The sequence below is a fragment of the Epargyreus clarus genome, unplaced genomic scaffold (assembly GCF_041222505.1).
Source record: "Epargyreus clarus isolate Ecla_fem2 unplaced genomic scaffold, WU_Ecla_fem_2.2 ptg000008l, whole genome shotgun sequence".
Taxonomy (NCBI): Eukaryota; Metazoa; Arthropoda; class Insecta; order Lepidoptera; family Hesperiidae; genus Epargyreus; species Epargyreus clarus.
In genome coordinates, this window is record NW_027332216.1 from 5,036,323 (window position 1) to 5,057,632 (window position 21,310).

Sequence of the window (21,310 nt, forward strand, 5' to 3'; positions counted from 1 at the left end):
AAGAGAGTTTGACCGTCTTGAGATGAAAGGGCGTCGCAAAATGCTGCTTATACACGGCGTCCCTGAAGAACAGTCTGAAGACACTACTGCACTGGCTGTGGCTGCCGTCAATAAGAAATTGAACGTGACGGAGTTCACTCAATCGTCCATCACCCGTTGCCATCGCTTGGGGCGTCCTTCGGAGAAGAAAACCAGGCCTATCATCATCAAATTTCGTGAAGTGCCCATTCGCGACAAAGTCTGGTTTGGCAAAACAAAGCTCAAGGGTTCTGGGCTTACGTTGTCCGAGTTCTTGACAAAAACGCGGCATTCACTCTTTATGCAGGCTAGACAACGACTTGGGGTAACTAAGTGCTGGACTCGTGGTGGCATCATATGTGCCCTGGCCTCCGACGGCTCCCTTCAGCAGGTAAATACCCTGGCGGACCTGGACGGCATTGCAGGCACTGCGGCCGCTGCTTCTTCAGTGCATCCTTTGAGTCAGTCGGAAGATAAAGCTGGACAGCGGCCCAAGAGGACGCACAGAAAGTAATCTTTCCAATTATTGCTTTGTTTGTGCTTTAGTAACTTTACTCCCATACTTCACTGGTAACTCATTTTCTTCTGTCACTGCTGCATTAATCATTCAATATTATTCTTTCATCACTGTACTTGATTTTGTATGCACATAATATCTGTTTTAATTATTTTTATTTTTATTTGTTATAAACAATTAGCAAATGTTGTTTTGTAGGTTATCAGTTTGTTTTTGTTATTGCTATGTCTATGAATGATGAATAATTATAATATAGTCAATGACAATAGTCAAAGGTACGCTTTTATTTTAATACTGTAGTAGATTCTAAGATTTTGGCCATTGTCAGGAAGTAGTGTAGCTTGCATTGCACCAGATGTCACTACCTATGTTGTTTTTCTGACACTTTGTACAAACACCGTGGTGATAATTGCAAGTACCTCGTATAATTTACTACCTTTCATTGGAATGCTGATTTATTGTCATTTTGTAATTATCCATTTTGTTTATACATTTATTTAATAATATTTCTTACATTATTCATCAGTCATTTACAAAGTAAAGCTGCTGGTGGGTTGTTGCATGAAGCTTAATTAGTTTTGCTTTTTAATTTTTATTTGTCTTTTTTATTGTTTTTTTTTTTATTTAGATTATTATTATTCTAATCTTATTAAATAAGCAACTATGATGGTATCCAATATTGAAAATGACGAAAGCGTATGTTCCCTTTCTTTTACTTCTGCGTCTGATGGGGAGAGCAGTAACGCCAGTTTTGAAAGCATTCCTCCTTTAAATGTCACTTTAAACACATTGTTTGCGGATGTTAATAAAAATTTTAACATCTGCCATATCAACGCCCAAAGCATACCGGCACATTACACAGATCTGATTTCAACTTTTGATAGCAAACATATTCACGCTATACTTGTTTCAGAATCATGGCTTAAGTCATGTCTTCCTTCTACTTCATATTCACTTCCGGGATTTCATTTAATTCGCAACGATCGCTTCGAACGGGCGGGGGGCGGCGTTGCTATGTATCTCCGTTCCCATATTCCCTTTTCTATAATTCGTCAGTCACAACCCGGTAGTGAAGCTGAATATTTATTTATTGAAGTCCTCTTCTCTCATACTAAACTTCTTCTAGGAGTATTTTATAACCCTTCATCAACATTTAACTACTGTTCCACATTAGAAGCTTTATTAGAAGAAATTACTCCTGTTTACTCTCACGTGATTCTCATGGGGGACTTCAACACTTGTCTTTTAAAAAATGACGGTAGATCGAACCACCTTAAATCAGTCATTGAGGCAGCTAATCTTCATATTCTTCCACTCTCTGCAACACATTTCTTCCCCAATTGTTCTCCTTCTCTATTAGACTTAATATTCGTATCTTCACCAGACAGTGTTGCAAAACACGGTCAACATGCTGCTGACGGTTTCTCTTACCACGACCTCATCTACTTATCCTACAAATTAAAACCTCCTAAAGCTAAGTCGAGAATACTGCTTCGACGCAATTTTGGTGGCATAGATATTGAACAGTTTCGGCGTGATGCTGAGGAGGTTGACTGGAGTGTTATACAGAGTGCGAGTAGTGTGGATGAACAAGTGATTCTTTTTACTTCACTTCTCATTCAATTGTTGGATAGGCACGCGCCTGCTCGCCCTGTCCGTGTCAGACACCTACCTGCTCCCTGGCTCACGGAAAACATTAAAGAACTTATTGTTAAAAAAAACAACGCCAAGACCAAGTATAAGCTGAACCCTACTGATGAAAATCTGGATGTATATAAATCTGTCCGAAATCACTGCAATAAGGTGTGTAGGGATGCACAACGACGCCATATCTACAGTTCAGTTCTAAACCAAGACTGTTCTAAAGTATGGAAATTTCTAAGATCCCTGGGAGTTGGTAAGGCACGCCAAGACTGTCCGTCCAATTTAGATTTAAATCTTCTTAATCAGCATTTTTCCTCTACTTCGTGCATTGATAGCGCAAAAAAACAATTAACGTTGAATTCTCTTTCTAATGTTGCCACTCCCGGATTCCCTGCATTCCAGTTTCGTGCCTTCACTGTTCCTGATGTTGAACTGAGCATACAAAGCATCCACTCGGACTCCGTTGATTGCGATGGTATTAGTCGTAAGATGATCATTCCTATCATCGACATTATATCTCCTGACCTATATCCTTAATCAATCCATCTCGACTTGTTGTTTTCCTTTCACTTGGAAAGAAGCCCACGTCATTCCTATTCCGAAAAAGTCCAATCCTTCTGACCTCACTGACTATCGACCTATATCCATCCTACCTTTCCTATCAAAAGCACTTGAGCGTCTGGTACACCAACAACTCAGTTCTTTTGTGTCCAAGCACAACCTGTTAAATCCGTTCCAATCTGGTTTCCGCCCTGGTCATAGTACGACTACTGCCCTATTGCACATTTCTGACGATATCCGCAAAGGTATGGATGGCCAGAAGCTCACGGTGTTAGTACTCCTGGATTTCAGCAGTGCTTTTAACACCGTTGACCACGACATCCTGCTGGCAATTCTTCGCTCGTTCAACATATCTCCGACAGCGATAGGATGGTTTCAAAGTTACTTGCATGGGCGCCGGCAACGTATTCAGGTCCAGGAAGCACAGTCTGCTTGGTCTGATGTATCTGCCGGGGTACCGCAAGGTGGCGTGTTGTCTCCTCTTTTATTTTCTCTTTTTATTAACTCTATAAGTCTCAATCTCTCTTCTCTCTACCACCTTTATGCAGATGATCTCCAAGTGTATAAGCAAACCACAGTAGGAGACCTGCCTAAGACAATTTATTCCTTAAATGAAGATCTTGCTCGCATCGTAGATTGGAGTGAATACCATGGTCTTAAAATAAATCCTAGCAAAACGCAACTTATTATAATAGGCAGTTCCCGATTACTATCCAGAGTAGACCTGAGTACGTTACCAGATATAACCTTCGACGGCTTACGTATTCCTTACTGCGATAAAGTTAAAAATCTTGGTATATACTTTGATAAGCATTTATCATGGTCTGTTCAAATTCAGGAAGTAAGTCGAAGAATGTTTTCCGTTGTAGGCTCCCTCAGGGGACTTCGCAACTTTCTTCCTATTGCTACTAAAATTGCGTTAACTCATTCTTTACTCTTTCCTATTCTCGACTATGCCGATGTTTGCTATCTCGACCTCACTGAGGAGCAACTTAACAAACTTGAGCGTCTCCAAAATTTATGTATTCGTTTCATATTTGGTCTTCGCAAATATGATCACATATCCGAGTATCGTACTAAACTCAAGTGGCTCCCAATCCGACTTCGCCGGAATATGCATATTCTTTCTGCGCTTTACTGCGTGCTGTTCAGCCCCATCGCTCCCACCTATCTAAAAGACCGTTTCCAATACCTTTACCTTGCACACGACCGCTGTCTTCGCTCCTTTGTAAATCTTTCTCTCCAAACTCCCTTTCATTCTTCATCCTTTTACAAAAACTCTTTCTCTTCAGTCGCTGTTGGCTTATGGAACAAGTTACCCATGTCCATACGCCGTGCTGAATCGCTCGATTCATTTAAAAACCAGCTTTTAAAATATTACTCGACCGTATGAAATTCCGCCTCGTTTTCGTCTTTTTCATGTGTACCGTGTCATTGTTTTGTTTGTGTTGTTTTTTCTCTCTATTTTTGTTGCTTTAACACTAATACTAAATGTATCCTATCCTTTATAACCTAATCCTTCTCTAACTTCACGCACACTATCCTCCTTTCTTCGCTTGTCTCTCTTTTCTTTTTCATGCATAGGTTGTCTGGAAGAGATCGCTACTTAGCGATAAGACCGCCTATTGCATACTGTTTTACCTGTTATGTATATTGTGTATTGTAAAATTTCAACTGTAAGTGTGCAATAAAGAGTATTTTATCTTATCTTTATCTTTTTATATAGCGATATGTTAAGTTCTGAAAATACGTTGACGATGTCTATATCATCGGATATATGTCGCCGTCTCGAATGTTGTTGGAATAACCGATTCGACAGAACGGATGCATGAAATCGAATCACACTGCTTCTGTCGTTTTTTGAAGCAATATTCGCCGCCGCAGTTATGGATTTAGTAGCTTTACGCTATCCTCACAGCTATAGCAATTTGCTATTGAATATAAAAACGTTTGCAATCACAACCTATAACATTCCATAATCATCTATTTCCAATACGATACTTCTTTAAGCAGAAAATATACGTAGATTAAGATATTGTGTCGTTTATGTTTTAGAAACGATATGTTAATCTTTGACAATACGTCGACGATGTCTATATAACCGGAAATCGGTCGATGTCTCGGATGTTGTTGGAAAACCGATCCGTGGGTCGAATCACGCCGCCTCTATTGTTTTTTGTAGCAATATTCGTCGCAGCGGTTATGGAAAATAACACTTTGATTGCGTGGATCCCATTTTTTTATATTCCGTGGTGTTTCGCTATCATAACAGCTATAGCAATTTGTTAACAGCAAAACAACGTATCAAACACATTCACCTCAACATTACCTACTTCTATTACGATAAATGATACCAACCAGTTATATACCTACTTAACAGAAAAAAAATTATAGATATGGATATTTTAGGTTCTTGTTTTGTTTATATTCCAGAAACGACACCCATAACTTTTAATTCTAACTCTGTCGTTATCCCTGTTTTAATTTCTCCAATCTATTCCTAGCCCCGTCGTAAATCCTAATTCTGTTTCTCTTCTCTTCTTTATACCTTTGCCGTCTTTCCTCTTATAATATGCTATGCTGTCTTTGGCTAATTTGTAAACCTTTTTATGTACTACTTTAGTCTTTAAACTTACTTAATCGCACCTATTTTTCTATTTATCTTTACTATAAATATTATTATTAAGCGACATATTAAGCTTTTAAAATACGAGGACGATGTCTGTATAACTGGATATACGAGTATGTCGCCGTCTCGGCTGTTGTTAGAAAAACCGTTTCGACTGAACATATCCATGGAATCGGATCACGCCGCCTCTGTCGTTTTTGCAAGCAATATTCGCCGCAACGGTTATGGAAAATGACACTTTGATTGCGTGGATCCCAATTTTTTGAATCACAGAATATACAGTGGTGTTACGCTTTTATGACAGCTATAGCAATTTACTATTCGAAATAAAAATGGTTGCAATCACAACCTATAACATTGAACACATTCCATAATCATCTATTTCCAGTACGGTACCTCTTTAAGCAGAAAATATACGTAGATTAAGATATTGTGTCGTTTATTAAATGTTTTAGAAACCATGTGTTAAGCTTTGAAAATAGGACGACAATGTCTGTTTAACCGGATATCTATCGACGTCTCGGATGTTGTCGGAAAAACCGATCCGTGGAATCGAATCACGCTCCTCTGTCGTTTTTGCAAGCAATATTCGCCGCAGCGGTTATTGAAAATGACAGTTTGATTGCGTGGATCCCATTTTTTCATTTAGTGGCTTTATGTTATTCCAATTGCCGTACAATTACTCAATCAAGTTCTTTGTTCTATTTATTTACATTTTATTGAAAAAAGTGCAACAATAGAATACAATACAAAAATTTGATTGTACAGTGAATGTGTGTTAACGAAAATGACAGCCAAAATATTTAAGGTACAATAGGTGATATTTTTGCTATAGGCGGCCCATCAATATTTTAATTACTTCAATTATATGAATAGGTATTTTTACGAACTTATTCATATATCTATAATTTAAAATAACAATGAATAATCACATAACACACTTAACAATCTAATTACCCTTATTAGTCAATCAAAGTTAAGTCTTCGAGCGAAACGACCGCATAAAAATGGGTGCACATTTCAAGTTACAGCCCAATAGAAAATTCACTGGGCAAATAAAACTCCCCAGTCAATAAATAGGCACCAAATCTACACCCACTAACTTGTTTACGCGAAAATTTTAGAGCCCTATAACGGAAACCGGAGCGACCGCAATTCAAACATTCGTATATCAAATGGAGATATAAACGTTGGCTAATAAGCTTCAAATAGAGCTTTGATAAGGTCGGGTCGAGCCTATTCGTGCAGTGGTTATTGGAAATTTGACATATTATTATTTATTGACATTTTTTCCATGCTTGTATTAATAATTTAGTTGTGTAGATGGAAAAAATGGTATGTTATTTTGCAACCTATTCAAGTATTGTAATGTGTATTCAATTCAATAAGCATGAAATAGAGCTTTGATAAGTTTGGCGGGTCGAGCCTATTCGTGCACCGTTATTGGAAATTTGACGTATTATAATTATGTATTGCCAATTTGTCAAAGCCTATATTACCAATTTGGTTGTGTAGATGGAGAAAATAATATGTTATTTTACAACCCATTCAAGTATTATATTGTGTATTGAACCATTGCAAGTGTATAACATTATTTAATATTTTTGCCCGACTGTGAATGGTTATGTACATAATTAGGTATAAATTTATGGATGTAAGTAACTGTCATTATTTGACATGTCGTATAGTCTAAACCGTTTGACGAATGACGTATCGTTGGATTTGTCTAAATTTCAAAAGTGACATATACTAATTCGGTTTCCTTTTCGTAGTAGTAGTTAACGGATTGAAACATAATTGTTTTTTTGTTTATAATAGTTACCATTTACTTATGTTAAATTAAAGTAGTGAGAAAATAGAGCGTTAATAATAAAAATCTGCAAAGAGCTTTAATAAGTTGACGGTCTGAGTGGTTGATAACGATCGCTTATTACACTTGACACCCCACAATAGGATTTCCCGAGTCATAAGTGTCAGTAACACACTTCATTTTAGATCAAATTATTTGTGACTTATTGCACGGAAACTCACAACCATGTAGTGCGTTGAAAATGAGCTTGCAATGGGACTGTGATATCTGTTTTTTTTTATAATATAAGAGTAGCCGACGAGCATGCAGTCCACCTGATGGTAAGTGGCTACTGCCGCCCATGGACATCTGTAATCAACCCCAGATAGGATTAGATATTCCTACTTGAGGTCGGTTACAGATGCGCCGCTACCCCTGAGGACTAAGCTGGAACACCTCGGAAAAGTTTGTCTCCCTTACCACAGCCTTCCAACCGGAACACAGCAGCGCCTAACACTAGGCTATTAGGTAGAAATAGGTGTGGCGGTGGTGCCACCGGAGTCGAACCACAAAGGGTTCTACCGCCTTCGAAAACCTACTAGTGGTTCGAATTAGATAAGTATATGATACTTTTCAATCTGGTATTCTGCATAATGACAGTGTATATCACTGTACCTATAATATACAAATTCATACGTTTCATTGAATATTTGTCGGTATTGATATGAAACTGGATTGTGGAAGCAAACATGGGATCAATAAAACGTTACGATATGGCTTGTGGTGTGTGATGCGATGTGTTACTAATGTATGTATACATTTGCGATAGGTTGGCTGCGAGAACAAAATACTCTTTGGTAAAGGAGGTAGGAAAGTTTAAGTATTTTGGAAATGATACAGCCGTAAGAAGACTTGCAAACATTTTAAAGGTATTCTATAGTTTTGAAAATTACTGTAATATTGAAATCGTTGGTAGAGACACTTATTTTATGCACTCATACTTCATTAAAAAGTAAACAATATATTTTTTTTAATTCTACTCATTTCATAATGAAAAAAATATTCCAGCACATACGTAACATAATATAAACAACGGGTAGGTAAGAATTTTATTTTTTGTGTTGGTTTTTAGATTACTCTCATAGGGGTACGAAGTGTGTCCCTGTAGTTCCGGGACTAGAATAGGGCTACGGTATCCCCTGCCTGTCGTAAGAGGCGACTAAAAGGGGGCTTCCGGGGTTGGCGGTGGCAAGAGTGGAAGCTCGAACCGTCCGGCAAGCAACCCCGGGAAGGACGGCGGCAGGTGTGGTCGCATGCAGTCGTAAACACCAGGTGTGCGGGAGGAGCGTAAAGTGCTCCCCCAAGGCAGAGTCCGACCGGGGCATCGCGCTCAGAGGACTCCGATTGTGTTGTTCCATTGGAGATCCCGGAGTTCTCCAACCAATCGCCACGGCCACCGGGGGGGTTTTAGTGCGGTAAAAATCCCACATAACCCGGCGTCGCTCTCACGTCGTCGGGTACCTTTTGAAGGTTTCCCTCTCGAAAACAAAAAAAAAAATTACAAATAGATTTTAAATAAAATAAGTACGAGTATGTCTAAGTAACGATAGATTTGAAAGTAGTAATAAGTAAGGTATTTCCGAGGTGAATTATTATTACAGCATAAAATCACAGATATTTGGCAACGAGTGTTTGAACTTCGGTCACCAGGCTTAATTACTGGTTGTAAAATGTTTGTATCCGAACTCGGTTGCCGTTAGTAATTTTATTGAGGGCTTGCACTCATTGCAACGAGCTCTTTCATGTATAGTCCTTTGAAATCTCAATTTGTTTTTTTCCGTTCCGAAAACATGTTTTTACAGGCTGTGGTAGCTTCGTTGAAACTCGTACTTGCTTCGACAGTATATAGGTAGCAGTTACTGTCCCGCTGGGTACAGGTCTACTCTCAAAGTAAGAAAATTAGGCTTTAGTCCTCCGCACTGGCCAAATTGGTAAATTTCACACACCCTTTAGATTCTTTTTTAACCTGTTTAAGATATTTCTTTACTATGATTCCCTATGCCAAATTTGAAATTTTAAGCAAATAATAATGAATTTCTAATACGCATATAACGTTCAAAAATAAGAGGTGTGTCTGGCATTATACCTAATTTATGTGCTTATTAGAAATTAATTATCACTTGTTTTAACGATGAAGACAAACATCGTAAGGGAAAATACAAGGTGAATTAAAGGTGGTAGAACCCTTTGTGATTCGACTCCGGCGGCACCACCGCCACACCTATTTCTACCTAATAACAGCAGTGTTAGGCGCTGCTGTGTTCCGGTTTGAAGGGTGTGGTAAGGGAGCCAGACTTTTCCGAGGCGTTCCAGCTTAGTCCTCAGGGGTAGCGGCGCATCTGTGGCCGACCTCAGGTAGGAATATCTAATCCTATCTGGGTTTGATTACAGATGTCCATGGGCGGCAGTAGCCACTTACCATCAGGTGGACTGCATGCTCGTCTGCTACTCTTATATTATAAAAAAAAAAAAAAAAAACAAGCAAACATTAAACCTCACTTGGCCAGCGCGGTAGACTATGGCCTAAACTCAGGGACAATAGGATAATAACAAAATAAGGTTGATAAAGACTAATAATTTATTTTCCTTAAAATATTTTAGGCCAAGTAGGTCATCTAATGAACAGGTACCGGCGATGAGCTACGGGGAACTATCTCCGTGAATATTTGAAATCAGAGGTCGAGTACCTCAGTTGACGCAAATATTGCAAAAGTTTCGGACTCAAATATTGAGGAAAGGAAATGAGATACACGCAAACCGTGGATATTAAATTTCCAAAATAGAAATATTAGTTGGACGTCAACTTGTGATGTTTATTGCGTTATTTATTAGGTCTTATAATAAACCATACCTGTATCTACTTAATAACAGCTTTGTTAAGCGCTGCTTAGTTCTGGTTTGATGGGTGTGGTAAGGGAGACATACTTTTCCGAAGCATTCCAGCTTAGTCCTCTAGTAGCGGCGCATCAGTGGCCGATCTCAAGTTGGAATGTAATCCTATCTGGGGTTGATTACAGATGTTCATGGGAAGTAGTCACTTACTATCAGTCAGACTGCATGCTCTTCCGCTACTCCTTTATTTTAAATGCCCCGTGGGAACCCTAAAAATTATTAGTATTAGGTAGTAGAACTAGAAGTGTCGTAGAGCTCTTCGTAGACCGGCGGCGTCGCCATACTGTCATAAGTTACGCCATAAATCTGGTTTGTTGTTGTTGTTATTGTGTGGTAATGTGTCGTGGTATTGTATCCAGTCTTACATAAACTATTCCGACCTAATATGCTATTGCAGCATTGATATAATCTGATAGATTTCATGTTTCCATGTGGTACAGTCAGTATTTTACGGGAGGGTACCACTGACACACATCTGCCTTGGTCACAGACGTTCATAGGCGGCAATGAAAACTTACCAACGATAGATTGGAAGTTTGTTTGTCAGATTTCCTTCCATCCTGCCTGCTGTTTCTATACTATAATCATTCATCAGGACATGAAACTCCACTCTTTGACGTAGACCTCTACCTCTTAGCTTATATTCAAGTATTAGTGACTCGTACTATGCCATCCATTGCATTTAAGCGCCAAACGCCAAAAAAATATAGAAACTAGTCGCGTCGCAAACCTAAACCTGCGCGTAACAACTTCAGAGCGGTCTAGAAGTTTGGCGCGGACTATACCATGTACACAACAATACAAGCACTTCCCTTGATAAATCTAAATAAATCCTGAACGAGAAAACCTCATTATAATAAATCTACTTTTATTAGTTATACTACGCTTACAACTTTATAGCTACGTCATCACGCTAGAGGCACGATATAACTCGCAAAGTTTTGAAATAAAGTTCTCTTATTTAATATGACCCAACTTATTTTCCTTTCGTTAAAAGTTTTCACTTTACTCGAGGCTAAAAAAAGGATTTAAGCTGCACCGTGAGTAGGTATCATACCAAACAAAAACAATATTAAAGTAGAATTTAATAATAATATTACGTAAAGTTTTTAAGTATTCAAATATTTGACATTGGAGCAGCGTGATGGTATGATCCAACAGTACCGAGTTGTAAAGGTTCGTGAACCATAATCATAGAACATAAATAACATACGTGGGTGTTTTAGATACCCTTATAAGATATTTATTACTATATACGACTACCCTTAGATAACTCATTTAGATAAAATAAGAATCATAATTATAAAAATACCTTGCCCGTATTAACCGTATATAGAATCTATATGGTCACGGAATGGACGGATCTATATTATAGATCAATACCTAGCACAAGTGCGCACCTAAAACACTTAAGTCTACATTTATTATTGGGTATGTACATGATTCCTATCCTAAAATAAGTAGACTTTCCAAGGACACAAATATACAACGATGAAAGCCGAAAAAGTAGGAGTTCCCTTAGGAACAAAGTAAAGCGTCTACCTTTTAATTTTATATGAGAATTGAGCCTTTTTACAATTCAAGGCACTTCGCTGAAATATTGATGACAATGAATGTTTTGTAACGCACCACCCTCATATATCACAGTACAGATATTCCGTGCCTATTTACACCCTTCTCCGGACCACATTTTTCGATTCAAAATCGAATGTGGGAATCTTTAAAAGTAGGTTAGAAGATAATGAAAACCAGATATTGATGAGGAGATCGATCAATAACCTCTTTGAGAGAGGGCTCTGAATAAATTAAATTGTATTGTAATTTTTTTTTATATAATATAGGAGTAGCAGACGATCATGCAGCCCACCTGATGGTCAGTAGCTACTGCTGCCCATGGACATATGTAATCAACCCTAGATAGGATTATATATTCCTACCTGAGGTCAGCCACGGATGCGCTGCTACCCCTGAGGACTAAGTTGGAACGCCTCGGAAAAGTATGTCTCCCTTACCACACCCTTCAAACCTGAACACAGCAGCGCTTAACGCTGCTGTTATGAGGCAGAAATAGATGTGGCGGTGGTGCCGCCGGAGTCGAACCACAAAGCACCTTCAATAATTCGGGCATGGAGAGTAAAATTGCAATTGTAAATCTGTGTGTTATCAATCATATGGCGTAAGATCCCATTGTGGTTCAACTCCAGAGGCGCAACCACACCTCTTTTGCCGTATAACAACAGTATAAACTGCATAATTATAATTATTACGTTATTCAAATTATAGATAAGTGTATTTCAAGTGATTCCCTATTTAAATACATATTATTTACAGAAATATGAATACGTTTTCTGTTTGTATTTGTTTGTATCTATGAAATAAGGTAGCAAAATTTCATATGTCGAATTTCTTATAAAATTTTAAAACGTTTAATTATTTATGAAACAGGCAAGAGTGTATGTTAAAATACACACGTAATACGCATCAATTAATTTACTTTATTATTTCATACTAAAATGTTTTTTAAACCTGATATTATTTTGTTTCAGATTAAACACCAACTTACACCGACTACGCACATTCCAAAATGGCGTCCCCCGATCCTCTGACGGCGCAATCCGAGCACTCGCTTCCAATACAAACCGACACGTACTTGTACAGTTGAAGTAGCAACATGGTTAAGTAGTTTTAGTACATTAAGTGATACAATGAGCTTATAAGTTAAGTGAATGTCGTGTGAAATGCCTTACTACGGCTACCGTGAAGGGGGGGAAGACTCCAGTGGGGAGTGCACAGAGTCGGACGGGGGCGAGTCGGACTCGGAGGGAGGGCTGAGTACGGAGAGCTCGGGACAGGGCCTCCCGTTCCCTGGATTCACGCCGGTCGCCCTCCGATACCTGACGCAGGACACGAGACCCAGGAGCTGGTGCCTGAAGCTCATCACGAATCCATATCCTTTTTAATACTTATTCATTGATGATTTAAACTGAATCTATTTACAGTTGCGACTATACTGAACTACTGTGTAAAGGTAAGAATTTAACATTCTTCAATCATTTAAATATGTTCAAATATTGTAACCACAACTTAGTTGAACGCAAAGTGCATTGGATTAGGCGAAAATTTGTCTTAATACTCATCTATTTTGTATAAGGAACTCTCGAAACATTTCCCGTAAAAAATATATCCTTTCTCACCCTATCGGTTCAAGCAAAGCATTGTCAATTATTCAATTGAGAGTTATTAGGACCCTGTATTATTTAGGCAGGGTTCGGTACTTAGGCGTCTTAACTCGCTCAACAATACTTTAAACTGTCAATACCCATATCACGAATACATGTTAATAGGTAGCCCAAAATCATTTTCCCACTCATCATATTGGAGCACAGGTGAAATTAAATGAGATAATTTAATCTGTATTTTGGCCCGAACAAGTGGACTGCTTTTGACATAACACACAAAACACCTGTCCACACCAATTAATATGTAAGCAGTTTATTTATTTACTCCGCGATTAAATTATAATGTGCTTTATGCAGGATGCGGGGTAGTTTATGACCCGCATGGCGGTGCGGTCACCGGTCTGACATGCAGTAGGTTCCGGATTCAATCCCGGGTCAGGCATGTCTTAATGTTGACTTTTGATTTTTTTCATACTTTAGGATGTTTACGTACATACTGGCCAAAAACATTCACAGCGCTAAACACATTAGCTTCATTTCAATTTTTAAAAAATCTGAAAATTTTACTCATATTTGTAGCATAATTTCGAAAGTGTGTACGATATGACACAAACATTTTTTACGTTCAAAGCTAATGCCAGCAGCACAGTTCAGATTTGTGTTAAACGTTGTGAACTTTGGTAAATGTAAAAATCTGGTCTCTGAAAATAACTTAACTCACTTAGTAAAGTACAATATGGACAGAGATGGACCGACACAAATTACAGAGTTTAATTACCGATATCATTAAGTATTTATCCACAACGATAATGAAAGTTGTTAGTGTTATTTGTAGTACATTACAAAACGGTGATAGACTATTTAACTCACGTTCAAAAATGTTTCTTAAAACAATGTACATTAAATAAAATATTTTCATTTGAATTTATTTAAGTCCTACGTATTTATGCAAATCCGATTTAAGAATGGCTACAATATTTTTTCGTCTCAATAGTTCTGAATAGACTTCATTAATAAACATAGCTTCAATTTAGATTAGCATAAAAGTATTATTTAGTTCTAAATAAATTGAAAATTAAGGCTTACGATGAAATACCATTGTATTTGTAATCATATTAAAAGATCTGTGACATGGTTAGAAATAAAATGTTTTTTTTTTATAATATAGGGGTAGTACACGAGCATGCAGTCCACCTGATGTTAAGTGGCTACTGCCGCCCATAGACAACTGTAATCAACCCCAGATAGGATTAGATATACCTACTTGAGGTCGGCCACAGATGCGCCGCTACCTCGGAGGACTAAGGTGGAACGCCTCGGAATAATATGTGTCTCTTACCACACCCTTCAACCAGAACACAGCAGCGCTTAACATTGCTATTATGAGGCAGAAATAGGTGTAGCGGTTGTGCCGCCGGAGTCGAACGACAAAGGGTTCTACCACCTTCAAAAACCACCTGTTAATTGCAACTCATTAATATTTCATTAGAGAACTCATTACTAGATAGAAGCAAATATTTACTAAATTAGCAAATAGCGCTAAAACATTATTAAACGCTAAAATTGCCTAGAAAATGAAAGAGCATACTCTACTACAATTTCGGCGGGGATAGCTAGGATAGGATAGTAGAGCTTGTAAGCTTATAATCATGAACTTAATTACTTAGTTACATAGTATATACAACTAACAATACAAATAAGCTTAATTTAACCGAAATACAAGAAAATAATACGGTATTTGCGAACTCTACCAAACTCCACCAACCTTTTTGTTAAGGAAAAAGATGTCATATGACGTAACATTAAGCTTATTTGGAAAAACTTTTTTAGATTATTTATTATTCTTATCATTTCCCATAGTTTATAGAATGAGAGTAAGTCTGAAAAGTACGTATTAGGCATTTATTAGCTGATCTCTAATATTAATTAAAACCAATATCTACAACATATTGTAATGTTATTGTAAAGTCTTGAAAGAAAAAATGTAAAACTCATTTCTTTAAACAAAGTTTACATCTAATTAGATATGAATTCAACCGTAACTCCACACACATTTAGGTATGTTTTTACTTTATTCCAAATTGCATTCTTACAAATTAAACGGCAAATTAATCTCCGCCGAAGCTTAAAGAGGAAATTACACATTTTGAGGTTCTAATTAGGGAAGACATTATCCTTCTTCGTTTCCTTCTTAAAACACTAGAATTTATGTTACGACAAGTAGGTAATTATTCCACTCCATTTCATGATTCAATCAATGGCGTCCGCTTTATTGCGACGACACGACACGACACAGCGTCGACACCACAGACATAAGATTAAAATTGAAATGAAATGAATTTGAAATGATATAAAAATGAATGATGAATGAATTGAATGAAATTGAAATGAAATAAAAATGAAAGTGTTGGCACTTAACCACCAAACACCTCGTATATTACAAAAGTTTGTTGATTTAAATAACATACATTTATATAGAACACGTCATTATTTCGTTTTTGTCGTTGATTTATTTGGTTCTTAAAACGACTTTTCGGATTATATTTCGAAATACATCCCCACTTTTAATCGGTTTCTCTCGGACAGAGAATAACTTATACATCATTGTCATATATAGACGGTTTCATATAGACAGACTTTTGTCATACGTATTCGTGCTATTTAGATTTACAGCACTGATAGAACTGACACAATTTCGGGCAGTGTCGCTACCGGGTCGTGTCGTCTTAATAAAGAAGAGCCAATTCTCGTAAATACTCCAGATTTCCAGTTCATTGAAATATTTTGACGTTCCCCGTGGTGTACCTGCCGTCTGATATGCAGAGGGTTTCGAGTTCTTTAATTAAGTCGATAATAGCCTTCGAGAGGCTATTGACGGGAATTTAAATAGGGCATTCAAACCCCATCGGGTTTTATGGGCGTTACGAAGGGACCACAGTTCGTCTGCTGTTCAGCGATTGTTGTTGCCTTCAATTAGTTAATTGAAAAGTTTCATTTGGTGTTGCAAAGCAGAGGACTCAATTTTAATTTAGAAGGGGCTTGTCACAGATGCGTTCCCACTACTTTGGACTAAGATGGTCACTTTATCTTAAGTATCCGGTATCCACACCTTTCCACTGAAACACAAAAATTCATGCTAGAAACAGTGTGGCGGGCGGGTCCGCGATCGAGCCATACTGGCTCTACCAGCTTTCAGATAATTGCCACATATCTGTAAGTACTCGTTAGCCTATACGCTTACCGCTTACCGCTTATCCTTGCAATGAGTATATTTCACAGCTACCGTGATGTACCAAAACGATACCCTATACCTCAATTTATCAAACGATCTTAATAACCCTTTCTTCACATTCAAGGTCCACAAGATGGTAAAACGCCAGACAGACTTAAATCATTTCGAAACGCGAGCAAACGCAATGTTAGTTCAAACAAAAAACCACGTCGGAATAACGAACAAAATTGCAGACTGGAACTATGGGTGCGGCTAACTATCGTATAAATTATGAAAAACAAATCTGGTTAGTTTCATCCTAACATCCTAACAACATGTGTACAATGAAACCATATTAAACGGCCACTGCAAGGCATGAGAGCGAGCGGAAAGTTGTGTACTAATAAGTATTGTTCTTGAAGTCGGATCAATTACTTTATATTTATCGAGGGACAAAGATATTAGGAAGGAATTAATAAAGCCCTTAATTTCTCTACTATTACATAGTAGAGAAATTAAGGGCTTTTACATAGTAGAGAAATTAAGGGCTTTATTAATTCAAAAGCGTATATTAATTATCAAAAGTTTAGTAAAAAATGTATTACAGTTTGATGGTACTCGTACTATTCGAGAAAAAATATAAAAACAAAAACGCGACAGCTTAAAAATATAGGCTATGTCTAGACTATATCACTCTAATAATTTAGACGATACCTCGTCGAGTACGCCTTATTATTTCTTACACACCTCACACGTTAAAATTCGTCAAAGGTCCAAAGATACATATGCATAAATACATACGCCTTAAGAACCTTACCCCTCGCAGTCGATTAAAAAACATATAAAATTTAAAGTAATCAAATCAATCAAATTAAATATAATTAAAGCACTGCAGTACTGCTACTTATATTTTATTAGAAATTATGAAGAGAACTTCGATGTTTAACGTAAAACACAATACAATACTAAATCATATATTCCATAGAATCTGAAAACACAACTTTTAATGAAAAAGAAATGAACGCGCTACAAATTTAAAGCGGCAGAAACAAAGCTTCATTTTAATTTAAAACAAAGAATCTTGAGAGAATTTAATATCGCTCAAAACTCACCGCTTGCGCCGAGCACATACTAATATCGGCTACGTAAGAATCTCGATTTGAATTTCCGTGACGTCCCACTATGGATCGTCAGCGCTTCGGTACGTGGAAATCCACTAGGTAGTTAGAAACTACAAAATATGATCAAATTTAACTGTATTTTCATAGAAATAGTTGGATTTTTGCAAGTTTTACGTTTAATTTATTGAACATTTCCTTACTTTTCGTTTTTTTCACGAAAAATGATTTTGATAAGAATAGAACAAGTTACTTCAAGAAGTGAGAATACTATCAAGAAAAACTACACTATGAATGGACACAATGGTTCTTTCATTGGCACGACTACATACGGGAGCGTTCCGATGTGTGCGTTCTCTGTGTGCGCGCGTGTGTGTGTTTGTGTGTGTGTGTGTGTGTGGGGGGGGGGGGGAAATATCTAAGTTTTGTCATATTTCGTGGGTTTCGATGTTTATGTACTTGTCTGCTATGAGTAGCTAATGTCCTCGTCTTAACAATTAGTTCAAACATGTATATGTAAGGTGTTGTAAATATATACGAGTAGCATTTATGGTATTTTACAAATCCTATATTTAACTGGAGAACAAGTGGAAGTTATTTTGGTCGCTCTCTTTATTTGTGCGGTGAAACAAGTCCCTAAGTTCCCTTTGAAATCAACACAGTTATGTACATTTGTCTCATACTCACGGTAACCTTTACGTATAATAATTACAGCGCCCGCATTCGCTGTGGCGACCCTCTGTGCGGACAGGGAAAAATGTTTTGTAGTTGTGAGGGAGGGACACAGTGAGTTGTATAAATACGCGTTTTCAAATGCTATTGTATATCTATTTTGTAATATAATAGTTAGAAAGTAGTGCAGTTATAGCCTAATTTGTAAGATATCTTAATCCGAGATTCGGTTTTCAGGGTCTGAATTTTTCCTAGTTATGTAATCCAATCTTCGGTTTTTAGATACGAGCGTCTGATTTTTCGTAGTTATGTGCGTATTGAAAATTAGTGATCAAATATATTGTGATAGAAAAGTTTAAGGACAGACGATAAAAAGTAAAAGATAGTGTTTTATTAACGTATGTATGTATGTATTTCTCATTTTTAACGCCCTGCTGCCCAAACAACTTAAGGAATTTGAATATATGAGATGTCGATGGATTCGTCCAAATTTTAGGAGTGACATAAGCCTTACTTTAATCAGTCGAGCTTTTTTTCTAACATTTCTCTAGATAACTATCAAACATTTTAAAAGAACAATTACTTATTTATTATTTCACAAAAAAAAAAATAACACCTCTCAACCACATTCGCATAGCATTACCAATACATAACTCATACGATAGACATGGTATTTCAATAAGCGCGATGCTTACATTTCTTACGATTTATTTCAAGTGGAAAATAAACAGTGGTGGTACGTCACTCGCCTACATCGCCAGTGTTGCCTACCTCAACTAAAATGTATAGTGATAGGCAGATCGTATCACTCATGCCAGTTTTATTATTCACGAGTGAAAGAAATGTAACATTTTAATGTAAAAAGATTTTTTTCTCTGACAACCCAATTTTGTTTGGTTTCAAAGTAATGTGTATGTAAAAAATACTTTTTTGTTAATAAAGTTAAATATTAAAGGTAAGTAAGTAAGTTAAATGTTAAGGCACTCTATTTTTGGTGTTTAATCAGAACAGGCAGTTCATACTTAATGAAATTTAAACAAACATAACATTTTTCATAAATGGTAATGTTTTAATTTTAAATCGAATAATGTTTTAATATTAATATAGAGCTTGTGTTCGGTATAAATTTTCTAATACCGAAGCCTTATCGTACATCAAATTAAAAGCTATCAAATTACTGTTATTAAAATTAATACAAATTACAATGAAAAAATCCAATAGCTGTTTTAAAAAAATCTAAGCGTTAAAAATATTTTATACATACACTAATACACTTGTATCATTTGTAAGTAACATATCTCATTTTTACAAAGTTTTTTACTTTTACTTTATCATTGTCGTTTCATTGCGAATCTAATACGTCAATATGTCAATTAGAGTATCGAAAAGTTAAATTGCATAAACTTGCTCAGCTGTCAGTTTTCATCTGTGTGTTACATGTAATTTAGGATGAAGTAAAACGGATCCACATTTATTTTCGCACGTCTACTTGTCCGTGAAATTGTCCATAGCAAATAAACATCTATTGGCGTATATCCAAGATAAAAGTTTTCACGTAATGTATCACGATGTATCTTGATAATGACGTCACGAGCACGAATTTCGTTGTAAGACATACGCCGTTCTGAATTAATTGGAAGTTACTTCTACAAAGGAGTCGTTGTATCAAAGTGATAATGATAATATAGAGTGATTTTGAGTTATACAAAAGATTGATTAAATATTACGTAATTCAGTGACGAACAAAATCACTAGAAGACAAAGTCTCATAAGCCATGAAAATCTATCATACAAATAATGTGGGTTCCGACGATAAAGCTGCAAGTGCCTGAAAAGTAATTCCAGAAATCAAGGAAATTATTAATTAAGTAAAATTACACTATTCTAGTGATGTGTCTGTGTGTGCCTTAACAAACCGTTCAAACTAAAACAGAGCAGCGCTTAACACTTTTGTTATAAGACAGCAAGTTATGACGATAGTCCCACCACATTAGAAATACGAATGATTGCCATATTCAAACTAAATTCGCACTGTTATTATTTTAAAAACCCATTAATACATAATGACAACGAATACCTTTGAAGGCCGCGGCCCTTCAAATTTCTAGTTTAAAATCTGATCTAAATTTTACGAATAGATACGCTTCTAAGATACCTGTTTACATTCAACCTGTTTTCTCCAAAGGCTCCTTATCTACGGGACATCTAATGGCGTGGACATAATGCTTCTAGCTTCGTATAAATTCTGTGTATAGACCAGTTCAGCTGTTTGGGATTAAGAAAGCATCCAAAACTACGTAAATGCTAATGTAATGTAACTGAGAGACGAAGCGACTGAATAAATTCTCGCTTCTTGCGCCTCACGGCAGTTACAGGCCATTACCTTTCATCTGAGATATTGTCGTGAATTCTGTGCTTACTTCAACGATGAACACGTGTCTGCTTTATAACAATCCACTTAATTCGAAGCTGCCTATTGTTAGACGTGTGACTAAGTGTTGTTATTCTGTTCACACATTTCTGTAAGCCTTAGACTCATAAAAGACAACGACAAAGCGTTGAATACCTTTTTCTCTTTGAATTGTCTACTGATGACTACGTCGTGTGACGCTTCTGACAAGGTTTAGTGCTGTCAATAAAAATATTTGAAAGCATGTAAAACACCCTAAATGCCTAATGTAACGTCGTTGAGAGACATAGCGACTGAATAAATTCCCGCTTCTTGCGCCTCACGGCAGTTACAGGCCATTACCTTTCACGTCTGAGATATTGTCGTGAATTCTGTGCTTACTTCAACGATGAACACGTGTCTGCTTTATAACAATCCACATAATTCGTAGCTGTCATAGATTAGTAAAGATTACTCACTCCTCACAAGAAAATGTAACCAGTTTTGACAATTAAAATTATCATTGTCATCTATTTTCGTGTTTGAAAAATATTTCAAAAATGTAGTTTTCAAAATCATTTACGAAACTCCGCATTTTTCTTCGATTTCGTGTTTTCACACCACATGTCGG

The 21,310-nt window shown here is 36.9% G+C and overlaps 1 long non-coding RNA gene across 1 annotated transcript in view; it reads left to right on the plus strand.

Annotated features, from left to right (window-relative positions):
* Nucleotides 1–13,048, plus strand: part of LOC140744230 (uncharacterized) — a 126,778-nt gene extending 113,730 nt beyond the window's left edge. Inside the window, exon 3 of the long non-coding RNA XR_012102536.1 lies at nucleotides 12,657–13,048. This is a non-coding gene — a long non-coding RNA (uncharacterized LOC140744230). The remainder of the gene's footprint in view (nucleotides 1–12,656) is intronic.
* Nucleotides 13,049–21,310: the final 8,262 nt, after the last annotated feature.